Here is a 20,009-nt window from a genome sequence, read left to right as displayed (position 1 = left end):
GGGAGAAAATTTTCGCAACCTACTCATCTGACAAAGGGCTAATATCCAGAATCTACAATGAACTCAAACAAATTTACAAGAAAAAAACAAACAACCCCATCAAAAAGTGGGCGAAGGACATGAACAGACACTTCTCAAAAGAAGACATTTATGCAGCCAAAAAACACATGAAAAAATGCTCACCATCACTGGCCATCAGAGAAATGCAAATCAAAACCACAATGAGATACCATCTCACACCAGTTAGAATGGCAATCATTCAAAAGTCAGGAAACAACAGGTGCTGGAGAGGATGTGGAGTAATAGGAACACTTTTACACTGTTGGTGGGACTGTAAACTAGTTCAACCCTTGTGGAAGTCAGTGTGGTGATTCCTCAGGGATCTAGAACTAGAAATTCCATTTGACCCAGCCATCCCATTACTGAGTATATACCCAAAGGACTATAAATCATGCTGCTATAAAGACACATGCACACTTATGTTTATTGCGGCATTGTTCACAATAGCAAAGACTTGGAACCAACCCAAATGTCCAACAATGATAGACTGGATTAAGAAAATGTGGCACATAGACACCATGGAATACTATGCAGCCATAAAAAATGATGAGTTCACGTCCTTTGTAGGGACATGGATGAAATTGGAAATCATCATTCTCAGTAAACTATCACAAGAACAAAAAACCAAACACCGCATATTCTCACTCATAGGTGGGAATTGAACAATGAGAACACATGGACACAGGAAGGGGAACATCACACTTCTGGGACTGTTGTGGGGTGGGGGGAGGGGGGAGGGATAGCATTGGGAGATACACCTAATGCTAGATGACGAGTTGGTGGGTGCAGCGCACCAGCATGGCACATGTATACATATGTAACTTACCTGCACATTGCGCACATGTACCATAGAGCCTAAAGTATAATAATAATAATAATAATAAAAAGAAAAAAATATTAAAAAAAATGATAAAAAAAAAAGAGACTACATTGAATTTTAAGATCTGAAAGTTGATTATCTTAAAATGATCTGGAGTGCCATATCCTTTAGAGACCATTTCTGTTTTCTCAGTTTCTGACAACAGCACAGTATTTAACTGACAAAAGCATTTAGGTTACAGGGATTTCTTGTAATCACAGAAATGGTCGATTAAGGTATTATTGAATGGAGTTTTTCTTAATTGTAAACATTTTTGTAAGATTTGGATACCTATTCTAAAATCTCCAAATGTCATGATTACAGAAATAGAAGGAAATGTATTTAAGAAATACAGTATAATGCGATTATTTATTATAATGCAATTATTGTATTATACACAATACAATACATTAAATACAATAAATATATTTAAGAAACAGTAAGCCAATTAACACAAAGTAGAATATTTTAGTTAGCTTTGAGTACTAGATTCAGTACTTTCAACATATCCTTTCTCTGCTATTGTGTTTAAAGACATTGCTTATTGAACACTGATTAATAGGAAAACATGGTTCATATGATGCTGTGGGAAGAATGAAGTGATAGAACAATACAAATTACTTTGGAGTTGATAAGTGTTTAAACAATTACAGTATTCCCAGGATGAGATGTTATTTTTGATGTTATCTATTACTGCATGAAAAGTTCAAAGACTAGAACTTTAAATATGATCTTATGTTTTCTATGGGTCACAAATCTGAATGTTACTTAACTAGTGCCTCTGGTTCAGTGTTTCTTATGAGGTTGCAGTAAAACTGTTGGCCAGAGCGGCAGTCTCATCTGAAGGCACAATTTGTGGAGAATCCACTTCCAAGCTTATTCATGTGGGCCTCTTTATAGGGATACATCATGACGTGGCAGCTGGCCTCTCCCAGAGTAAACCATACAAAAAAGAAGATGTCTAAGACGGAAGCCTTAGTATTTTTGTTATCTAATCTTGGAGGTGAAATCCCATCACATCTGCCATATTCTACTTGTTAGAAATTAGTAAGTTCTGCTCAGTCTGAAGAGGAATAGCATGCAGTCATGAACCAATGGCTCCATTGTAAGGCTGCCTACTAAGAAGTTAAGGCCTGAGATATAGATTAGGCAGAAGTAATAGAAAGATCTATTTCAAAGAAAGTCTTGATAAACTTTGGAGAGATGGCCCTGACTTTTAATCATAACTCCATGATTAACTGAAGATGTAACCCTGAGAGAACTGATTTATCTTTTTGGGGGTTGTAGCTTTCTCATATGTAAAGTGAAGTACTGAGCTCAATTATACCTAAAGTTTTGTTATTATTTGGTACATTTTCTTTTGTCCCTTGTATCTGATTGAATTTTAGGAGCCAAGGAATCTGATTGAATGTAGGGGTTGTCAGTGCTACAAATAAATTAAGTAAATTGAAAACTATGAAGAGGACATTGGATTTGACAATAAGTCCACTGGGGAATTTTTTCAGAGAATTTTCAGTGACTAAGGAGGGCAACCTGGAAGAAATTAGAGATTGAAGTGTGTTTAACTTAATACAGCCAACAGTTATTGGTTGATAAGGTGAGAATTTCTGCAGTGAAAGGGAAAAACACCTATTTTGTATGTGTTTTTGTGTGTGTGTGTCTGTGTGTGTGTGTCTTTTTTTTTTTTAAGTAGGGGAAACTTTCAAAATATTTCCAAGAAAGATAGAGATTAGAGGTTTTTAAAAAAAGCCCTCGTGTTGTTCACTTTTGTACTCTGGGTACTGTACACAGTTCCTAGAACAAACGAAACACATGGCGAGGGAGTGTACGTGAAAGGAAAGAAGTTTTTCCTTCTGTTATTTTAGGCAGTGAATATATAGTTAAGAGAAGGCTCTAGGATGAGACTCCCTGAATAGAACATGGATCCAGCACTTACTTGTTTAATGACATGTGTTTGGACAAGTTTCTAAAAGTTATTGTGACTCAGCTTTTCCATATGTAAAAGTGATATAATTTCAGTCTGTACAAGAAATAAATAAGGAGGAAAAAAAACCCCAAAACATGTATACGGTTTATAATAGGAAGTGAGACACACTAAGAGCTTAATAAATATTTACTCTTATTATCTGTTTTATCTAGAAAAAAATTTTTCAGCCTTTTTAAAAAAAAATAAAAAATAAAAAAGCTTACTTCTATCTGTGGGGCCTGGAATCATTGTGGAATCTTAATCATTGGTTTGTTTTAGCACAATTTAGATAAGCAGACATTTATTGACTGTCTGTTAGATGCCAAGTCTTGTGCTAGTTGATGGAGACATGAAGATGAATAAAACATGAACTTGTATTTTGGGCCTTATTGTCTAGGAGTGGATATACACCTGTGGACAAATGAGAATAATAAAGTATTCTGGACCCTGAAATGGAATTGTCAATAGGCATTTTGAGGGATTGTCAGGAAAATCTTTGCAGAGGAAAAAAAAATCTGTGAATATTACAGAAGTAGGGATTATTTTGTTCCAGAAATAAAGATGATTAGGCAGTTCATGCCTGAGCTTCTACTTTTGCAATACAGCCAGTAGACAGAACATTTTAGAAGGTTATGTTTTGGTGTGCACTGAGAATGTAAGACAACTTGAGCAAAATTCCTCTGAAATATTCAGAATGCAGTCTTGGCATTTACATGCAAGTGTCCTTTTATGCGAATAACTTCTAAATAGGGAAAATAACAGAATGTGAAAATCCTAGGAACTTTTGTGAATGGCAGTGAAAAAATCAATTTGACTGTTTTCTGCCAGCCAGACGGTTTGTTTTGCCTCCCTACCTTGTGAGGATCTAAAAGTTAAGGACAAGCAACAAATAAGTCTCACTGTTGTGATAAATACTGCTTGCAGGACACTGAGGTAATTTATTTATTCACAGCATTTGTTTAGGGCAGTGTTTTATAGAATATTATTAGTTGCTAAATTTATAAAACTGAAGTAATGTCATTCTTGCCCTAAAGGGTTTTTTAAGAAAAAAGAAAAAGAAAATTTATCTAACAATAAGGAAGAGTGAGAACATTTCAAATAACAAGAAAGGCAAATATGAGAAATGTCTTCATTGTGTTGCTTTTATAATTTCTTTTTCCCCTTAAACAGAAAGAAATATGTTAACTTTATCAGCATTCTTTACAAGAAGAAAAGGCACATATATCTCAAAGCTTTAGCACTGAGGGATTACCAGTTCTCTATTATCTAAAAGCATAAATATAGTTCACTTGAGTACTATTATATTTCACCTATTTATCCAAATGTAGTATATCTCTTCCAAAGATAAATCATTTCCCCCACAAGATTTTGAAGTTGCCGGTTAAATTAATATAAATTACTGTCCCAGGCTTATTAAATTACTACTGCCCAATTGCACAGTTACATTTTTAATTTAAAATGATTAATCTCTCACCAAAGAATGTGTGCATCTCATAACAATCAATTAAACCATTTTAGGCTAATCTAACAAACTGTTTTAGAACAGGGAGGAAAAATGTGAAATATATGTTTTCCGTACTCTAATTCAACATTCTGAACGGAGTTATCCCAAGCTAGGAAATTTTCTAATGCATCCTTGCTTATCATTGACTTGCTCTGTAGTAGCCTTTATTGCATGTCACATGCCGTAAGATGTCTTACTTATTTGTAAAAAATAAAAGAATTTGTTTAAATCATGGCATTTTAAGCATATTTTGTTGGAACTGGAAGGGGATAGTATTAGTTGGGATACAATTAACAAAACCACTATGTTAGCTCAGCCAAGGAAAATATTTCATTTTGGTTGAATTCAGAGCTTATTTCTGAAAGTCTGACAAAGATTATGGGTTTTTTTTCCTGTCATTCCCACTTAGTCCCTGTTGTCCTATATCTTTCTTGAAGTACATAAGAAACAGTTAGTGCTAATGGCAAGATATCTTCTATGAAGGTGCATATTAAAAGTGGATTTAGGAAATGTTAGCAAAGCCACTCTGATTTTTTGATGTAATGATGAGGTATGACTACCAAGTGTAGATCTTGATTAATACTCATAAAATATATCTTACATTTTCTTTGTTTTATCAAACTACTTGCCAAGATCTTGTGTTAACTGCTGTGACTATACAGATTCCTTAGTAGCTGTGATAATATTTCAAGGATTTAAATTTCAATTCAAAAATATTAAATCAGTGATAAATGAAGCTTCTAAATTATATTACTTCATAGATTTATAGGCTCTATGCATTTAGTGTTGAAACTTGTAGACGTTCTCTTATTCATTGTTAAGCATATGTGTAGACCATGTACTGATGAACAAATAAAGATAGCCTTTAATTTCAAAAATCTACAATCTTATGCAAGCATTTTAGTTAAGAATTTAGATTTAAAAAGATAAATCAACTTCTCAAAAAATGTAGGTAGATTAGCAGCACTACAGTCTATCTTGGCTCATGGGCATTTCTTTGGGCTTTGCCGAGTTTGGTCATATGACTCCTCATATTCATCACTGTATTTAGAAGTCAGATTTTCTGTTGCACAACAGCCATAGTACTCTCTCTTCTGGCGGATGCCTTTCTCAATTCTTCTTTCTACTGTTTCTTACCATAATTAATTACTTAACAAATATTCTTGTGTATCAATAATCAGGGCAATGACTCTACTTTTATTTTGTTATTTTTTTGAGAGAGAGTCACTCTGTCTCCCAGGCTGGAGTGCAGCGGGTGGACGATCTCGGCTCACTGCAACCTCTACCTCCTGGGTTCAAGCAATTCTCGTGCCTCAGCCCCCAGGTAGCTGGGATTACAGGCACACACCGCCATGCCTGGCTAATTTTTGTAGTTTTAGAAAAGACAGGGTTTTGGCCAGGCGTGGTGGCTCATGCCTGTAATCCCAGCACTTTGGGAGGCCGAAGGCGGGTGCATCACCTGAAGTTGGGAGTTCGAGACCAGCCTGACCAACATGGAGAAACCCTGGCTCTACTGAAAATACAAAAATTAGCCGGGTGTGGTGGTGCATGCTACTTGGTGATCCCAGCTACTTGGGAGGCTGAGACAGGAGAATCGCTTGAACCTGGGAGGCGGAGGTTGTGGTGAGCCAAGATCATGCCACTGCACTTCAGCCTGGGCAACAAGAGCGAGACTCCATCAAAAAAAAAAAAAAAAGTAGAAGAAGAATAGACAGGGTTTTGCCATGTTAGCCAGGCTGGTCTGGAACTGCTGACCTCAAACAGTCCACCTGCCTCAGCCTCCCAAATGCTGGGACTACAAAATGAGCCATGGAGCCTGGCCAGCAATGACTCTTGTTAGGACTTTTCTATGCTATCCCCTCTTCCCTATTTTATTTCTTTACTTATTTATTAATAAAATTATTTATGTAGTTAGTTATTTTGTTCAGTTCATGTGAAAACACTGAATAAATATACAGAAATAAGTGAAAAAATATTTTACCAAATCTTGAAAAAAGCACCATTCAGAAATATATCTGATACATAATTTAAAAAAAGATTCATAGCTTTTTGGTAATTTTTCAGTTCAATACATCTAAACTTAATTTCAGCCATAGTTTGAGCCTTTATTCAAATTACGTAAAATCAAAACAGTCAAATGCACCAGAAAAATCGAATGAATTTTCCATTATTAAGTCAGAAAATTCATAGCTGGATTTTAATCTGACAACATGGTCAAGTTTTGGTGAGGTGGTCCTTCCTATTTTATTATTATTAAGCTATGGCAGCATTTACTTTTTAAAGATAGTTATTGTATATAGAATAGTGATGTTACACACACACACACGTGCACACACAATTTTATGCAAAAGAAAGCTACCTATTTGATCTGTAAAGATATTAACATACCATGAATAAATTATCTGCACCAAAGTGCTTGGTACAAAAATGTTACGGAATCAAGGATTTTAACTGTGTACGCTTTAGCTCATTATAAGCAGAAGTTGCTTCCCAATTTCATTGTATGTTTTCTTCAGTTTCTCTGAGACATTTGGCTAATGTGGCCCAGCGATAGAAGTGTGTGTAAGAGGACATAGAAAGCTAATATTATCTCCTCTTCACTTGTCTTCAGGGATTTAAGAGGCTGTCCATAATTGAAAATTTATCTTACTGTGGATTTGTGGATTGGAGTCAGTACATCGTGCCATAATATGATGATATGTCTTTATCTCTATTATTTTTAAAAGCTGTAGTTATTTTGGCACTATATGTATAAGTATATATATAGCGTTGAAATATGTATATTTTTTACTACAGAATTTGTGGAAAAAACTTGTCAATTTTTAATGTTTAAAGTATTACATTTCTTATCTTCAAAAAAGGCTTGAAATAGTTTAAGAGTTTTCATTAGTTCTGAAACACTGTGATTACCCAAATATGGACTTCATACTTTTCACATATATTAAACTATTTTAATTAATTTCTCCATAAAAATGTCTTAAAAGTCACATGTTTCATTTTTTCTTGTGAATTTCCTTGGAGAATAAAACATAAAATAATGATCACTTTCATTTGGGACAGAATCTTCCATAGCCAATAAAAAGTTTATATATGTCAGAGTACTTATGGGCATTTAGGATGAACTATATGCTAAAAGGATTAATGCCACACTTCTTTTCTAATAATTTTAGATCTTCTGCTTAATGTTAAGATATAAAAGCTCACATTGAGGTATGTGTTTGTTTAAAAGCATCTCTAGTGATGTCAAAGTGGTTATGGTAATAGTGTTAGTGAACTTTTGCATTTTTGGCTGGACCACTGTGAATCAACAAAGCAAAAGAGAAAGGGAAAAAAAAGAAACAGAGAGAGGTCATGTCTGAGAGCAGCTAATGGATGCTTTTGGTTTAATGATCTCTAAAATGTATTTTTTAATGCTCCTTAGAATTCAAAGAAACTTCTCCATTAGATTAACTGTTTTAATCACTGGGAACACTGATGTTCTCCAGATGGCCAATCACATTTGTTTTTGGCTTCTGCTACGTGTTTTCATATCTGAATCTCTACAAAATCTGGGCAATCCAATATAGAGCTCTTTGACTCTTTCTATATGAAATAAAGGGGATCATTGTTATATGTCTTTCTTGGATCTGGATAATGATGTCTTGCCATTTTATATTTACTGGCAGTATTCAGCAAATTTGCCCTTAAGTATTGATTTATAATAATACATGCTTTCCTATCAAAAAATTTTTTAGGTACACGTCTGTGTGCACATGTGTGAGTTTTATCTATATTAATGTGAACTCAAAAGAAAAACACAAATTTTATTTCAGTTAATGTTATATTTCCATGGTAAAGAAAAAACCTGTAGAGATATACCCTAAAAAACTCTTAAGAGTTTCTTTCTGTAATGTGGGTCATACAGAAAATACTTAACAGAGCTTTGTCCAATTGATAGGCATTAAAGCTATACTTCAGCTGAACTGACAGGTGAACTGTCAAATTTTTTCTCTTTCTTTTTCTTTTTTTCCCCTTCTTTTAAAAATTATTAGATGTGAGCTATTAGCAGATCAACTCTAGACAAAATTACCAGGGAGATGCCTCTTGACATCTTGACTCTTCAACATTTTTTTCTTTTTTTGACACCAAACTTCCAACCAGATCCTAAGTTTTCCTTATATAATCCTTGAGTATAAATCAACTACTTATGCTAGAAAATTTACATAATTTAAAAAGGAGTTTATAAAGAGAAGTTTAGATGTACATAATGTTTAAACATATAAATACACACACCGCCCCCCATGCAATGGCCATTCTCAAAAAAATGTATTGGTTATATTACCTATCTACCTTCCTATAGAGTACCTTGGTGAAAAATAGAGTTGGGATGTAAAGCATTCCTTATATCTATAAAAGTACCCAATGTAGGGTCTCTGCCCACTGATAGGAATGATTCTTAAAAGGGATCTATTGTATGAAAGCCTTTAAATTGTTTTATTATAAGTAGAATAAAAACTATAGGAAATTGGTGAAGATTAAATTACCAGAAACTATTTGCAGAGTCCAACACTGAAGAAAACACCATAAGCCTTGATTAAAATTATTAAATAAATTTGAGGAGTAAAAGAATGGTGTAAATTCACTGAAACATGTATATTAGAGGTGAAATGACCATAATAGTGTTTGCATAATGGTTTAAAATTTGGATATCCGTATCAACAATGTTCCTAACGATATGGGTTCTCTCTCTTTTTTTATTAGCATGCTTGTTATCTTCAAGAATACAAAATTATCAGTTTAATTTTTAAAACAATTTTAAGCCTCTTTAAAGTATAATTAACAATTAGGATTTGAATATAGTTAAGGTTCACAAGTTATTTTTTTTGATGCATGTATGCGTTGTGAAATTATTATCACAATCAAGCTAGTTAACATATCATCTCTCAGCTACTATTTTCTTTTCTTTTGATTTAAATTTGTGATAAACTTAAGATCTATTCTGTCAGCAAATTTCAAGCGTGTACTGTTATTTATTGTAGTACCATACTGTACATTAGATCTCCAGAACTCATTTAGCTTGCATAACTGAAACTTTATACCCCTTGATCATCATCTCTCCTCTCTCCATCTCCTCCTTCTCCACTGCCACTGTCAACTGTCATTCTGCTTTCTATTGCTATAAGTTTGATTATTTTACATTCCAAATATAAGTGAGGTCATTCAATATTTGTTGTTCTGTGTCTGGCTTATTTTACTTAGCATAATGCCATCCAGGTTCATTCATATTGTTTCAAATAGCAATAGTTCCTTCAAATTTAAGGCTGAATAATATTTTGTCGTCTAAATATACAACATTTTCTGTATCAGTTTGTTAATATTCAAAATATGTAAGGAACTTTTAAAATTCCATAGCAAAAAAAAATTAAATAACAGTTTAAAAATGAGCAAAGGTGGCATGGTGGCTCATGCCTGTAATTCCAGCAATTTGGGAGGCCGAGGCAGGCAGATCACCTGAGGTCAGGAGTTCAAGACCAGCCTGGCCAACATGGTGAAACCCTGTCTCTACTAAAAATACAAAAATTAGCTGGGAAGGATTTTGGGTGCCTATAATCCCAGCTACTCAGGAGACTGAGGCATGAGAATCTCTTGAACCCAGGAGGCAGAGGTTGCCATGAGCTGAGATCATGCCACTGCACTCCAGCCTGGGTGACAAAGTGAGACTCCTTCTCAAAAAAAAATAAATAAATAAATAAAAAATAAAAATAAATAAAAAATAAAAATGAGCAAAGGACCTAAATAGATATTTTTTCTAAAGAAGACATACAAATGGCCAACAAGTATATGAAACGGTGCTCAACATCAGGGAAATGCAGATAAAATCCAGAATTCTTATTTTGAAATCACAGCCAATCACTCTAAACGCCATTGATATTTGCCGAACAGTTTACAATAATCAATATTGATATCTTAAATATAGAAAAATTAAAATGTACTTAACACACCCCTAGTAATATATTGGCCGTGGTCATGAACACTCATTTATTTCAGGCAGCCAGGGTTTCAAATTATATAATTGCAATGACCTAATTAATACAACGACCTAATTAAGCTCAATGATAGGATTTAATCAAATTAAAGGATTTCATGCATTTCTTCATCCTTGCTAAAATTACCAAGTGATTACAAAGTTTTATTCATGCAGTGAATATGGAAAAGAATAAAAAGTAAAAGGCAAAGAAGAGAAAAGAAAGTCAGGATGGTGTTCTGTAAATAGTGTGTGATATCTGAGGATGCCAATATTTAGGGCTTCGCTTTCTCAGCCTCTTTATAGGAAGATGGACCTCAAAATTATTCGACTCTAAAAGGCCGAAAAGAGCCACCATATATGTACATGTCCTTCATGTGGGCAAAACCACTGCAGTTTGTTGAGGTTAAAACAAACAAACAAACAAACAAACAAACAAAGTACTCTTGACAAATGGTGAAATTTTATGAGCTCCAAAGCTCATAAAATTAATCCATAGAAACCTTAATGTTAGGAAGGGATTGAGATTTTATATATTAATGAGTGTTTGGTTTTTTTTGTCGAGACCATATGGAAATTTGAAAGATAGTATATCCATGTTTTATTTTAAAATCACATATTAGAATATACATTTTAATAATGATAAAATAAGACATACTATAGAGGAAAAAGAAAGAAGGAACTGTTTTCACAAGGCCACTATTTTATTTAGTTGATTAAATAATATTCTTACTCTTTCACAGAAAAAAGTATTTATCTTCCCTTTAACATTTTTAGAAAAAAATGTAAAAGATGTAAACTTTGTGATTAGACTGTCATTTCCATACATAGCATTTTTAACAAAATTACTAAGATAAATTTTCATAAAAGCAAAAATATGTTTTTTTCCTGGATGCTATTGTCTTGAGATATTTCAGGAAACACCTAAAATATCACTAAAAAATAAATCAATGTCCAAAAAGAAAGAAGAAAATAATTTGGAGGTTATCTGTCAAAACTGTGTCTTAACAATCACAGACATGCTAGAAGAACCAAAACAAGAAAGCAGAGATAACCTTTGATTCTAAAACAGATAAAAGAAACATTTCTAATTATTCTAACTCACACAATTTTTAACTCTCAAAAAATTGGCACAAGTGTACTTACTGAATTAAACAATGTTTTAATCTCAAGTTGCTTCAACACTTTTCATTGTAAAAAATTATCTGCTTTATCAGTCATCACTGAAATTTTGAGATTTAAGTAAAATATTAGCTTAAAAGTATTCAGATACCATATTTTTAATAATCTGCCAGCTTTGTTATTTCTGATGGATTTTCCATCACAGTCAATCTATGTTCCCTTACTTTATTTCTAGCTGGAGCCAAATATTAAACAATGACACTATATATCTTTCTGTACAATTTGCCAATTTGGGTTACTGTGGAACCTAGGTGCTCCTGAATTGTCCTTGTGAATCACCACTCTGCCGAGAAAAGACTGAACAAAGAAATGATTTATTTACTGAAACATCAATGTATTTTTTAAGCTACATAACTCAAGGATGTTTTACCCAAGATAGATAAGGCTTTTTGCAGGGATCAAAGTGGTGGTATGTTTAAATAAAAATAGGAGCCATTAAATCATTTTAGGAAAGTTATAATTATTAAGAAAATAAAATTATATTAAAAGTTTTCTACAGGCTTCTATATTTAAAAGTAGTCTTTGTCAAAATAATTTTGGAAAGCCACTTTCATGCTGCTATTTTGCAAGTTTTCTGTATTTCAAGTGCATGGTCTCTAGAATGGATTGCTGCTTGGCCTAAATTAGTTCAAATGTAACTTAGAGATAATTATATGATATATCTTGCAACCTAATGGGAAATAAAAATAATTACCTTGTATAATACTATCTGACTCAAATAATTGGGATGAGTTCATTGAAATTTCCAAATTTGAGGTGCTTTGAATAGCATAGACTCCCAGAGAGTAAAGAACTCCCAGAGTGTAAAGAACATAGACTCCCAGAGTGTAAAGAACTCTAAGTGAGATATGTTTGTCCACTTTTGTATTTAACTCTTCATAACTTTCACATTTCTTAATGAGGCTGTTCTTTTTCAAGTGCTGTTCTTTCCAGTAACCAAATCCTCTTTGGGGTTTTCCTATTGTCTTAATTAAAGATACTGTATTTGATTTATTTAATTATCTCTCTACATCATAAAGTTTATAGTATTATTTGTATAGACATCTTTAGGAGTCATTCAGTGTAATTTTAAAAATAAGTGCTTGACATATTTAATTTGTGGTGCCATTGATTTTACCATTATAAAATATACCAAAGTATACAAAATGTATATACATAGCAATTAAATAATGATAGAACTGAATTTTGCATTCATAGACATTCTCTTGTGCTGTGTTATTAAAGAAAATTAAAGGCCTGGCGCAGTGGCTCACGCCTGTAAATCCAGCATTTTGGGAGGCTGAGGAGGGCAGATCACCTGAAGTCGGGAGTTCGAGACCACCCTGACCAACATGGAGAAACCCCATCTCTACTAAAAATGCAAAATTAGCTGGGCATGGTGGCGCATGCCTGTAATCCCAGCTACTCGGGAGGCTGAGGCAGGATAATTGCTTGAACTCGGGAGATGGAGGTTGCTATGAGCCGAGATCATGCCACTGCACTCCAGCCTGGGCAACAAGAGCAAAACTCTGTCAAAAAAATAAATAAATAAATTATAAAATTTTGAGTTCCAATATTTAGTTTATAAATACATGAATGAATGTCATAATTAAAAACTATATGCTATCATATGTAGTTATATGTACATTTATATAAAATATATAATAGATATGAATTAATAAGAGTACGTTAATAACTAAGTATAGTGTGTTCTGTTATAAAGTTCTTTAATTATGGGCATATAAACAGGACCTAACATAATATATTCTGCTCATATATTTAAATATATTAAATAAATTCTGCTCGTATATTTAAAGATATTAGCCAAATTAGTCCAATGATTCCTTTTCTACTTAGGTCCTATCACTTGGAAATTCTCCCTTTATCCCCGATTTTTTTTTTTACTTACTGTTTTCTCACAACCTTTTGCTAAGTGACTCCTGGAACATGGTACGGTGCTTTATAGTTTATCCTAATGCTGCTCCAGTTCAATTTCTACACTGATAGGACTAACTAAGCGAGATGAATGCAACAAATGGATCCATTCTATTTATTGGATCTATTTCCATTTTGCCTACCCATTTTCCATTTTGACTACCAATTAAAACCCTAAAAGCTGAGGCGATGTTTTTGACTGCAAAGCAGTCTTCTTATCCTGGAATTTGGAATGTCAATATCTCTACCTAATACTTTCCTTAGTTAGGTCGTCACTGCTTTATTGGTCATCACTGTGAAGTCAATTTTGCGAGGATTTAAATAAAATGTTAGCTTAAGAGTATTAGATATCATATTTTTAATAATCTGCCAGCTTGGTTGTTTCTGATGGATTTTCCATCACAGTCAATTTGTGTTCCTTTACTTTATTTCCAGCTGGAGCCAAATATTAAACATTATCATAGTTAACATGAAATGAAATAATGTCATCAGTGTATTAGCACCTATTAAGAACCCTTCAAAAAGCTGTTATTATTGTTATTATTTGATTCTACTAAGTTGTATGCATTTTAAGCATTCTTATAATTGAATAATTCAATAATTATGTATAATTATGAAGAACTTCAAAGATTAAAATTACTTTCAGTATTATATTCTTCCCCATGAAGATTATACTTTGTGGCTCAATCATCTATTGTAAAAGTTAGCTTTTGTAAAACGACCTATTACATAATTTGGTAGCTACATATAAATGCAAATTATCAAACCATTACTGTAAAAAATATGTTGTTGAACTTATATTTTCAAAATGTGTCTTTGTAAACTTACTATGTTAGCTATTGATTTTAAAACCATAAATATGTATTTAAATAAGCTCTCAATCAGGCTAAAGTTACAGCAGAAATATTGCATCATCTAGCACAACTTTAGAAACTTTTCCTTGGCAGTAATTGTCCCTGCCTCCCTTTGGGTATTTTAGGCACTGATATTCTATAATGGGCCATTAAGAAAGGTGCTTAATTTGAGACCCACCTAGGTGCACTGTACTGAGATGAGATAATTTCAAAACAGGTTTATTTTCTCTCTTGCCTGGTTGCTACTGATACACTAACTACTGAGAATGAAATATGGGAAAATTATATTGCGATATTTTGTGAACTGCAAAAGAGACCACATTTCTTTCATAATCTCAAGAACAATTTAAGACTTATTACACAGATACCCTTTTTATGTAAAGAATTTTTTAAATGTGTTAATTTTTCTGCTATAGATGTATTTATTTCCATTATTTTACAGTAATCTTTTCTCATTACTGTTTAAGCCCCTTTTGAAAAAATATTGAAATATAAAAAAATGCGAATATCAAGGGTTTTAAACTCAAATTGTCTATGTGAAAGAGGTATATGGGACTGACCCTCATGATAACCAAACCTCAGTGAAACTGTTATGTTAACCTAGCTCATGATGAGATATACCTTCCCCTGCATTCCTCTTTGTCTTGGAAAGTGTTCAAAGAAAATGTAAGTAAATGTGTATTTTTTCCTTATCCACTGGAAGGAGTTGGAATAGGATGAATTTGACTTTACTACCTCAATTCTTACAACTTCTCTATTCTAGGCTCTATTTTTAAGTCAGTTACTTAGAAACTGTCATTGTTTTCAGAGAAACAGTGTTAAGAAGTGAGATGTTGTTTCCTAGCTTAGGCTCTGAAATGCATACTGTAGCTTAATATGATTTGGATTATTTAAGAAGATATTTAAAGCTCATTATTGTCAGCTATGGAATTTTTGTTTTGTTTTTTGTTTTTTGTTTTTTTGACGGAGTCTCGCTCTGTCACCCAGGCTGGAGTGCAGTGGCATGATCTCGGCTCACTGCAAGCTCCGCCTCCTGGATTCACGCCATTTTCCTGCCTCAGCCTCCCGAGTAGCTGGGACTACAGGCTCCTGCCACCATGCCCGGCTAATTTTTTTGAATTTTTAGTAGAGACGGAGATTCACCATGTTAGCCAGGATGGTCTCGATCTCCTGACCTCATGATCCTCCCACCTCGGCCTCCCGAAGTGCTGGGATTACAGGTGTGAGCCACCACGCCCAGCTATGGAATTTTTTTTAACCAAACTTGACTATAATGCCAGTTGCATTGATAATGATTTTAAAATTTCACAGGATAAGGATGATATTGATTTTATGTTGTAATCAAATCCTGGAATTCCATTTATAACACACATTGTCACTAGATGCGATATATTGTCACAATTATCAATCATGAACTACTCAGGTGATTTTATTTATACAGTTGCCATAGGTATAAGGCTTATTAGTCTATCCTAATCATAAAGGCTCTAAGAGAGTAAAAATCCAGTAAATATTAGAAACATTTGAGGATACGTTGATCTATCATATTCCAAGTTCCATCTTTGAGTTAGAATTAGTATGAGAAAGTTACAACTAATTCAGCTTTGAGGATATATTTTGTTATTCTCAGTAATATTCAGAATAATCTCAGTTCCCTTTTAAGGAAAGTTAATAACAGAATTAAATACTCTTACTGATTGAAAACATATTGATATATTTTGAAATCCTTTAAAAACTTTTATTTGGGAAAACCTTTCTTTTTTTCTGATTGTTTTCAACTTTTGCTGTAACTTAAAAAGCACTTGCTTGCCTTCTGAGATCCTGGAAGATCATGGTTCTTGGTTACTCTCCTAATGAAATCTGTGATGTTGCCCGTCATTTACCCAATACATGCGTGAGTAAAATGGGTTATTGCTATCTCTTCAGATGTGCCAAAGACATATATAATGCCAGATAAAAATTGTTCAGAGTGAAGATATTGAAGGCCTTCTGTTTACGGCATGATTCTTGCAGGCTAAAGTTTGTTTTAATATTTTAGTGTATAGCTATACTCTAGGTCTTCACCTCACTCCATTCAACCTACAAGTTAAAGACTAATCACACCTAGCTGAAAGTTCCTCACATAAGCTCCTTTACATAAGGTATGCTACAGAATCTGTAGTCAGTACAGGTGACAAGAAGCCGTACAATCTAATGACTGAAAACACAAACCTTGGGTCTAGACTGCTTTGGTGCAAATCTGGGCTTGATTACTTTTAACTATGTGGCCTCAACAAGTTCTTTAACTCGCCATCCCTCGGTTTCCTCATTTGCCAATTAGGAATAAAATATCCCCTTCCTTATGGAGTTTTTATAGGATTAACAATAATGTTTATAGTTAGAAGCAATTAAATGAGTTAATACATGGGAGGCTTTCAGAACAGTGTCTGGCACAGTAAGGGCTTAATAAATGTTAGTAGTTATTATTAGGAAGATGATTATTTTTCTTGGTTCTCTGTAGATTTTGGAATAAATTCATACATTCCTGTTTGAACTGGATTTATTTACTTTGAAGTAGACACCTATTATGTTCTGAATGTTTTAAGTGTAGCTTACTTGCCCTTCCTGATTTCTAGTAGACTTGGAATCATAAAAATCAATCCTTGATTATTATCATAAATGGCATATTGTTAATAATTGTTAATTTTTAAAATATATTTTAAAATTATAGCTATGTTCATTTAGACTTGTTTTTCATAACTAGTTATCATGAATATTTGAGATTTTGTGTGTGATTTTATTTTTAAAGAGCAAAGGTTCTAGCTTACCAATTGTATATATAGAAAGAACATGAGGTTCATTTTTTAGTTTTAATTATTGGGGAGTCAAGCAAGTGTTTTCCAAATTAATTGACTTTAACATAATTATTTGTATACCTTTAGTTTAAAACTCACTGATTTTCTTTCCAGTTGAACATATCAATATAGACAAATATTATCAAAGCCTATTCTAAATGTTCTCCAATCAAATGCTTTGTGGGATCTCAGAAAAGATGTTAAACTCAAGGACACTTCACAAGAAAGTGATCCTGTGTTGAACATTAATCTATTTCATAGATAATAGATGTGCTGCTCTAAAGCCAAAAAATAGCAATGCTCATTAAATATAAATTTGTTTCTAAACATTAATAGACATTTATTAGATCACAACACTATCTGAGAGACAATTAAATGAAACTTTTATGCTAGAAAAGTTTCCTATTAAAATTACCCTAGAGAGATTGTCTTCTAACTTAGCATCAAGTTATATATTTAAAATATAATTATAAGGGGAAGTGCCTTTTTTACTTCAGCAATAAAAAAAAAATATTATTTGCCAGTGTTTCAGATGATGTGTTGAGATTTAGCATTTCATTGCTTGAAACATGTTTTGGGTAACCTTAAAATTAAGGTTAACCATAAAATTCACTGAAGAGAAGTAAGTCTTCCTTGCTCTGATCTCTCTGAAACTTATGTAGGGGATTGCAGGGAAGAAATGAAGGAAGAATGGAGGCATGACTCAAAGTTCTAGTGGAAGTGTCACTTTAGACCTGAACTACTCTCCCTACTCCCAATTTGATTCAACGTTTTACTGTATCTTCTGTGCCCATCGTATGCTTTTTTCCTTCTGTTTTCCCTCCTGACTTATGTTTACTTCCACACTGACAAGACATAACAGTGATATTTCTACAACTTGAAAAATTGTTGACTTAATATTCTTCAAATAATCTATTAATTTAAATCACGTGCTGGACTTATAGGTCATCGTGAACTCCCACCGTACTAACTCTGGCAAATATTGTTACTGACACAGATTGCTTAAGGTATTTTTCTTTTCTCTCCATTTTCTCCTATGTACCATGACCAATTTAATCTTCTAAAAGCATGGTATTTACAATGGACCTTCTGATTCTATCCCCTTTTCTAGTCGACCACTGACAATCTTTTATCGAATGTTCTTCTATCCCACTTACCACTAAATGCAATCTCATTTACCATTTATAACCCAACTTTTAAATATAAATCCTTCACTAAATAAGAACAAGAATTTTTCTCATTGATTGAATGCCTACTCTTGCCAGGAAACTTTATAGCTTCTTATATATATTACCTTTATTTAAGCCTTAAACCACCTGGTAAAATAAGTTTTAAATTCAAATGTGAACATTAGGGTATAGAAAATTTAAATAATCTGCTTATGTCATACAGCTCACAACTCAAAGAGAAAGGACTTAAAACTGTCCTTTTCACACTCTAAAGCTCCTATTATGTCCTCTATTCATGCTGCTTCTCATGACCCAGACTTTTTGATGTTTTATACTTGAAAACAGTAGCTTAGTTTAAAAAAAAAAAATCTGTGCAGATATAAAGGACTAGGAAAATATGGCTACATTCAGTTCTAGGTCAAGGTAAATACATATTTATTATAGACGAAATTTCTTCCAAGTTGTGTTTGACTTGAATGTGTTATAAAATATACATCTATCCAGATAAGTCATTACTGCCAGATGCAGAACAATACCATTCTATCTAAAAGTGCTATAATTATCTGCAATCAATATTTGATCTCAAATAGCATAATGACTGCTAAGCTGTGTTATTCAAATTTAGAACTCTGACAAAAATATTATACTAAAAAATGCAAAAGCTGCATTTTTTTCTGTGATATCACTATCTAAATAATAGTTTATTAATATACTGATTCATTTAACACCTCTATTGACTCAGACTCCTCATATCAAACCAAAGATCATTTAAAAAATTGAATTCGTAACAAAATGTTTGAATATTTAGGAGCAATGTAGAGGACTATAACAGTTTTGGGGATATATTTGCTATAAATATTTACCCCCACTCTTAAAAGACAATACTTGGAGTAATTTATATGTGTTGATATATTTTGTGTCTTTAACTATTATAAATTTCATGATTTGAAACCAATCAAAATGAATTTATATTCCGTGGTATAGCCTTCCAAATATTTCCTATTCCACCCTAATAGATCCTTCCTATTACTGTCTACTGCTCCTCACTTCTTCCTGAGAAACCAGATGACTTGCAGTTCTGCAACACGCTGCCTTTTTCCACCTCTTTACCTTTACCATAGCAACTCTTAATCCAAAACGTTCTTCCGTCACCTACTGTTGAGTGAGATCTTAGCCATTCTTCAAATTATAGCACAATTACCACTCTCACAGGTCTTCCAGATCTTTCAAGCTGTGTTATCTCCTCTGTTTTTTTCAACTCTCTTCTTTATCAAATTTGGATTTATATTTTACCACTTGTATTTACTGCATTATCTCATCTTCCTTCTCTTCCTCATTGTTTCCTTCTCTTCCTCTTTGTTTCCTTCTCCTCTTTCACTGGTTCTTCCTCCTCCTTCTTTAATGCGGTAATTATGCCTTGTATATCTTACCATAACCCCATAACCAAACACAGTGCATACTTGTAATAAATTAACAAAGAAACACACATGTAAATTTGTTGAATTAAATGTTTCTTGAAAATATTAAAGAAGATGATGGAAAGTTTGTCCTCTATGAATTTCCAAAGGGTGTTAGCACTATTTAAGAAAGTATTCATGATTAGAACATTTAACTCATTGTTGTTGCTGACTAAACTCAGTGGTTAAATGCTTTCTTCATACTT

General features: G+C 33.1%; 1 protein-coding gene and 1 long non-coding RNA gene across 50 annotated transcripts in view; one reads left to right on the top strand and one right to left on the bottom strand.

The window, feature by feature from the left end:
• The window catches only part of LOC134761272 (uncharacterized), a 39,028-nt gene extending 25,302 nt beyond the window's left edge, over positions 1-13,726 (bottom strand). The window contains exon 1 of the long non-coding RNA XR_010139685.1: positions 13,464-13,726. This is a non-coding gene — a long non-coding RNA (uncharacterized LOC134761272). The remainder of the gene's footprint in view (positions 1-13,463) is intronic.
• Positions 1-20,009, top strand: part of ADGRL3 (adhesion G protein-coupled receptor L3) — an 858,853-nt gene that overhangs the window by 271,951 nt on the left and 566,893 nt on the right. The window lies entirely within an intron of this gene.

This window comes from Pongo abelii, chromosome 3, assembly GCF_028885655.2.
Source record: "Pongo abelii isolate AG06213 chromosome 3, NHGRI_mPonAbe1-v2.0_pri, whole genome shotgun sequence".
NCBI lineage: Eukaryota > Metazoa > Chordata > Mammalia > Primates > Hominidae > Pongo > Pongo abelii.
The sequence above is the reverse complement of the archived record's forward strand: the minus strand, read 5'-3'. Positions and strand labels throughout refer to the sequence as shown.